General features: G+C 47.5%; 1 long non-coding RNA gene across 1 annotated transcript; it reads left to right on the forward strand.

The window, feature by feature from the left end:
• Positions 1–791: 791 nt before the first annotated feature.
• LOC119359414 lies at positions 792–2,650 on the forward strand. Its single transcript, XR_005172523.1, has 3 exons — positions 792–1,223; positions 1,305–1,811; positions 2,601–2,650. It is a non-coding gene; the product is annotated as an uncharacterized LOC119359414 (long non-coding RNA).
• Positions 2,651–6,338: the final 3,688 nt, after the last annotated feature.

Consider the following 6,338-nt stretch of genomic DNA (forward strand, 5'->3'; position numbering starts at 1 on the left):
TTGCGTGTTGCATTTCATCATGTCATCATGTGCATTGCATCATCATGTTTTTGAAACTTGCATCAGTCTGGGTTTCCCTAGTTCCATCCGTTGTCCGTTCTGAGTCCAACCACACTCGCGCGCGCCCGCGGCATGTCCGAAATATTATTTTATAAGTGGCCGGAAAATGTTCTCGGAATGGGTTGAAAGTTGGCGTGCGGTCTTATTATAGTGTAGGTAGGCCGCCTGCCAAGTTTCATCACATTCGGAGTTCGTTTGACACCCCAACGGATAACTATAGCTGCAATATAGCCGGTCTAACGTCGGACGTCTTCGGTCTTGAAAACAGTCGCCGGGTCTCTTTTCTCTTCTCTCAGCCCAAGGCTTTCTGCACAGCCCACTACCTACTGCCAAGCCCAACCTAACCTCTCTCGTCAGCCCGCGGCCCTCCTCGTGCGCGCGTCCGAAAATTGTCCCGGACCCGTACCGCTCAGTCATCACCGTTGTGTCCGGATCATCCCCAAACATCTACAGAACGTCTCCGTTTTCTTATTAGGACTTCCTAGCCTATTTATCCGGGACCGTCCCTTTAAGATCGGAGGGACCAAATGCCCCTATCCAAAAATACTTTTGCTATATATATCAGACCAAACCCTAAAAACTAGGTCATTTGTCCCCCTCAGCCGCCGCCACACTCCAAATCCCCCTCGGGATCCATCCCCATCGGTCGCTGCCGCATCCTCCTCGTCTCAACCAACCAACCAGATCCACTCCTCCTATTTTTCCTTGAGATCCACCTCCACCTTCCCACTGCAGCTGACCACCATCCCCTTTGTTTCCGTGCCCGACCAAGCCCCGGTCTCCCTGAGCAGCCTCTACTTCGAGCTCGCGCACCCAGCCGCCAGCCGCTGCCCGAACTCCTCCTTCCCCGAAGCTCCTCCTTTGCTTTCTCCTCGAACCAGTAGCAGCAGCGCAACGCCCAAGTGCTCCTCACCTCGCCGGTGCACCCTGCCTCCACTCCGGGGCCGGGAACGAAAGCCCCCGCGCCCGGATCTCACCATCGCGTCGCCGTCCAGGACCCTGCTGGCCTCCCCTTCCTTCTACTGCGGGAAGAGGACGACGCATCCAGCGAGTGCCCGCTCGTCCCAGCCGCGTCCCTCGGAAGCTCGCCGCCACAAAGCTTCTCCGGCCTCTCCTCCGCTCCGACCCAGGCCTCCGACGGCCTTACCGTCGTCGTCGCCTAGGTGAGCAGGCGGTCCACCGCGACCTTGCCTCTGCCTCCTCCTCTCCACGTCCTGACTGCCGGCCATGTTTTTCCCCCACAGGAGCTCGTTCGTTTCCCAAGGTCTCCACCGACCGCGGCCTTCGACGGAGTCCACGACGTCCAGCTCGTTCCACCTCGTTTGCCTCCCCTGCCAAGCCCCGTCGCCCTCCTCTCCTTCCACACGCACCTTCGCTCGACCCCGCCGCCCTCCGTCTCCGTCGTGACGTCGCCGGACCAGCGGCTCTGCCACACCGGCCATACTCCTCCGCGGCGGCCACCGAAGGAGCTGCAGCAGCCCCGTGCACTGCCCGAGCCTCCCCTGCTTCGCCAAGTCGTCGTCTCCGGCCGAATCCACTTCCGCGTCGCCGGATCTCGCCTCCGCCCACCGCCATCCTCTTCCTGGAGGATCGCCGTCGCGCCCCTGTTTTCCTCTGCTTTGAGGACGAGCCAGTCGCTCGTGTTTGACCAACTCCAGGTCAACACACACGCGTGCGTGCTGTGCGGCAGCTGCTTCTGCTGAGGCCCAGTGCATCCCCAGCCCATCACCTCTCATGGTCCAAGGCCCAGGGTGAGCAGCCCCTGGCCTTTTCCCTTTGTTGGGTTTCCTATACAGATTCGGCCCACAGTCTATTTTTTTTGGCTCTACGATTTGTCTTTTATCTAGAGATAACAGTTTTGTAGTATAGCCCCTAAACAACATGCATATAATAACTCACAAACGGTGCATCATATTAAAACAAACTTAATATGTAAAGTGCTTAGAATTTTGTGTAGTTTAATAATTTGCCACATTCATGCATGTTTAAAATGTTCAAAATGCTCTTTGAGTAAATTTGCCATATTGCCATGTTAAAATGCTTTAATTCATAACTATTTAACCGTAGCTCGGTTTCCAATAAACTTTATATGTAAATGGGGTAGAAAAATGCATAGTTTAACATGGTGGCATCTCTTTGCATGTTTAACAACTCTAAAATATGGTTTAGGGCAGAACAGTACCAAACCTAATATATGCATATGGGGATTTACCGGAATTGTTGTTTGTTATATCCGGCCCCATTTAAATCGTTGAGATGGTGTAGTTTTGTTATGCTTCACCTTTTTCCATGTTAACCAACATTTAATATTGTTGAGTACCTAACCGGGAGTGAACTAAATAATTGATGTGGTGTTTCGTCAATATGCAACTCGTTGCCTATTGAGCTCCACTTAATTTGTAGGATTGCTTGTGCACTTTGCCATGCCATGCTTCATTAAACCGGACATGCATCATACTTGATTGTGCATCATGCCATGTTTATGTGATGGTTGTTTATTATGTTGTTTGCTTATTACCGGTGTTGCATCTTCGGGTTAGTTCCGATAACATCGCGTTTGTGAGGATCCGTTCGACTACGTCCGCTTGTCTTCTTCATGGACTCGTTCTTCTTCCTTGCGGGATTTCAGGCAAGATGACCATAACCTCGAAATCACTTCTATCTTTGCTTGCTAGTTGCTCACTCTATTGCTATGCCTATTCTCTGATACCTACCACTTGCTATACCATGCCTCCCATATTGCCATGTTAAACCTCTAACCCACCTTGTCCTAGCAAACCGTTGTTTGGCTATGTTACTGCTTTGCTCAGCCCCTCTTATAGCGTTGCTAGGTGCAGGTGAAGATTGGAGTTTGTTCCTTGTTGGAACATGTTGATCGTTGGGATATCACAATATCTCTTATTTAATTAATGCATCTATATACTTGGTAAAGGGTGGAAGGCTCGGCCTTATGCCTGGTGTTTTGTTCCACTCTTACCGCCCTAGTTTCCGTCATACCGGTGTTATGTTCCTTGATTTTGCATTCCTTACGCGGTTGGGTTATAATGGGAACCCCTTGATAGTTCGCCTTGAATAAAACTCCTCCAGCAAGGCCCAACCTTGGTTTTACCATTTGCCACCTAAGCCTTTTTCCCTTGGGTTCTGCAGACTCAAGGGTCATCTTCATTTTAAACCCCCGGGCCAGTGCTCCTATGAGTTCTGGTCCAACTTGTCAGCCGTCGGTGGCCACCAGGGGAAACTCTGGTTGGCCTACCGGAAGTTTGGACAATCCGGTGTGCCCTGAGAACGAGATATGTGCAGCTCCTATCGGGATTTGTCGGCACATTCGGGTGGCTTTGCTGGTCTTGTTTTACCATTGTCGAAATGTCTTGTAACCGGGATTCTGAGCCTGATCGGGTCTTCCTGGGAGAAGGAATATCCTTCGTTGACCGTGAGAGCTTGTGATGGGCTAAGCTGGGACACCCCTGCAGGGTTTTGAACTTTCGAAAGCCGTGCCCGCGGTTATGGGCAGATGGGAATTTGTTAATATCCGGTTGTAGAAAACTTGACACTTAATTTAATTAAAATGCATCAACCGCGTGTGTAGCCTTGATGGTCTCTTTCTGGCGGAGTCCGGGAAGTGAACACGGTTCTTGTGTTATGTTTGATGTAAGTAGTTTCAAGATCACTTCTTGATCATTTTTAGTCCACGACCGTGCTTTGCTTCTCTTCTCGCTCTCATTTGCGTAAGTTAGCCACCATATATGCTAGTGCTTGCTGCAGCTCCACCTCATTACCTTTTTCCTACCCATAAGCTTAAATAGTCTTGATCGCGAGGGTGTGAGATTGCTGAGTCCCCGTGACTCACAGATTACTTCCAAAACCAGTTTGCAGGTGCCGATGTTACCGTGCAGGTGGCGCAACTGAGCTCAAGGAGGAGCTCGATGAAGATCTCATTCATTGTGTTGTTTCGTTTCAGTTGATCAGTAGTGGAGCCCAGTCGGGGTGATCGGGGATCTTTTGCATTAGGGGTTGTCTTTCTTTATTTGGTTCCATAGATGGACCTTGATTGTATCTGGATGATGTAATGCTATATTTATGTATTGTATGAAGTGGCGATTGTAAGCCAACTCTTTATCCCTTTCTTATTCAGTACATGAGATCTGTAAAGATTATCCCTCTTGCGATATCCCTACTATGCGGTTATGCCTCTAAGTCATGCTCCGACATGTGCAAGATATAGTCGCATCGTGGGTGTTACAAGTTGGTAATCAGAGCCTTCCCCGACTTAGGAGCCCCCTGCTTGATCGAATTGCTGACGTTGTTGAGTCTAGAAAAATGTTGTGAGTCTTTTAGGATTATATATATCAGAGAGTAGTATTCTTTTTACTCATCAGTCCCTTCGTCGCTCTAGTGAGGCCTCCTGACGTAGAGTTTTGACTCTTCTCTCCTCAAATTTCACTAAAAAAAATTTGGATCACGCGGGTATCTTGGAATCGTTCCGATGGTTTTGTGATGAGAACATTGTTCTTGGTGCCTCCTGACATTTAGGGGTTGTGGCAATGTCTCGGGGAGTTGAGCTCCGAGGTGTTGTCGTCACAATTTTATCGTTGTAGTTCTGGAATACCTGAGTTTGCCAACATCGAAATCTCTTTTATGCAGTTGTTGGTGAGATAACCTCGACGCCACCCAGTACTGGGGCGGGAGTTCGGGAGTATTGCCATAACTCGTATAACGGATAATTTTCGAAGGTTGAGGTAAATGATTTCCGAAGGTTTCTTGGTTATGTGTTGAAGGATGGATACAGCTGGATGTAGGATTTGCTAGTTTTGGGTGAGATATTATGCTTCCCCTATATCCCCAACACCTGATTGCATAACTGGAAAGTTTCGAGAGTTTATAAGTGGGAATTCAAGTAGCTCCTAGGATATCTTTCCCACAGATATATGATATGAAATTGGGGTTCGACGTCTAGTGGTTCGCCTATCCACGGTTGGTTTTACAGTGGTCTCATTGTGTCTTAAAGAGTCCTTGGCTATGCTGACTCAGGGACGCTTCGTATGTTATGTGCACTGCCTTGTACATGATGGTGCTGAACGATCGAGCCCGTGTGGGCCCCACCATGAAAACTTCGGACAAAATCTCTATCATATGTTTGTTCCGACTTATTTTGCAAGCCAATCCTTTGTTTTGTTTTCAGTTGTGGTATTCGAGTTGCTTGGAAGTCAAGTGTTGATTCCATACCTTTCCTAAGCGGTGTTCTCATATATCTATGTGAATGCTAATCCTTGATCATCGAGATTGTCATCTAAATTCCTTCTCTACCGGCGTCTTCCTCTTCAAGTGGATCCGATCATTTCAACATTTGCAAGATCCAATCTCTGTTCTTCTCAACGGTGTTCATTTCATTCGTCCCAAGCTGCCTTTGTTTTCCCGCCCTCCCGCCCTTTTTTCTTCAAGGACTCAAATTTCTTATTCAAGTATCTATCTTATGAATGTGAAGTCTCTCCATTCTTTTCCGTCAATGTTCTTATCCGGTGATCCTCGGGAAGATACTAATGGAGCTCAAGCTCATCATTCTTCGTTCTTTTCCTTCTCCGGTGGACTCAACTCAAGCTTTCGTGTTGATCATATCCTTTTGCTCGGTTCAAATACCTTCTCATACCGGTGCACCTCATAATCATTCACTTCTCGCTATTCATTTGTTCGGGAGTGCTGAAGATATCTCATAAGGCTCATCTTGTCATTCAAGATTCGTTCAAGTTCTTTTGAGGATGTTATCTCATTCAAGCCATTTAATTCAACCGGCGTAATCTCCCTTTCAAGTAATCATTTCAAGGTGTATCTTTCGAGTGGGCCCTAACCCACAGGTCTTTTCCCAGGATCTTACCTGACTCTTCTTATTTTTCCGGAGTTATTTTCAAATTCTTTTCCAAGTTTGACGTAAGAATGGATTATCATCAGTCAAATGCCTTTCTCCAAGATCTTTCAAATTCTTTTCATTGTTGATTCAGCCTTTATATTCTTCTTTATTCCGGAGTGTCTCAACAATTCATGGTGGTCTTTCTCATCATCATTCTCGGAGTTGAAGACCGAAGAAGAGTTTTCCTCTAAATCTTATGCGTTCTCTCAAAGATTCGTGATTCTAGCTTGTTGCCATCCTCTCATAATTGTTTTCGAGTGTGAGAATTCTTTTCACCCATCCGGAGCAGTTCAGGAGTCTTTTTAGTTTTATTCTCCGAAGCCCATCATTTCAGAAGACCTATTCATTCTTAGCTTTTAGCACTCGTTCTCCAAAT

This window comes from Triticum dicoccoides, chromosome 2A (assembly GCF_002162155.2).
Source record: "Triticum dicoccoides isolate Atlit2015 ecotype Zavitan chromosome 2A, WEW_v2.0, whole genome shotgun sequence".
Lineage (NCBI taxonomy): Eukaryota > Viridiplantae > Streptophyta > Magnoliopsida > Poales > Poaceae > Triticum > Triticum dicoccoides.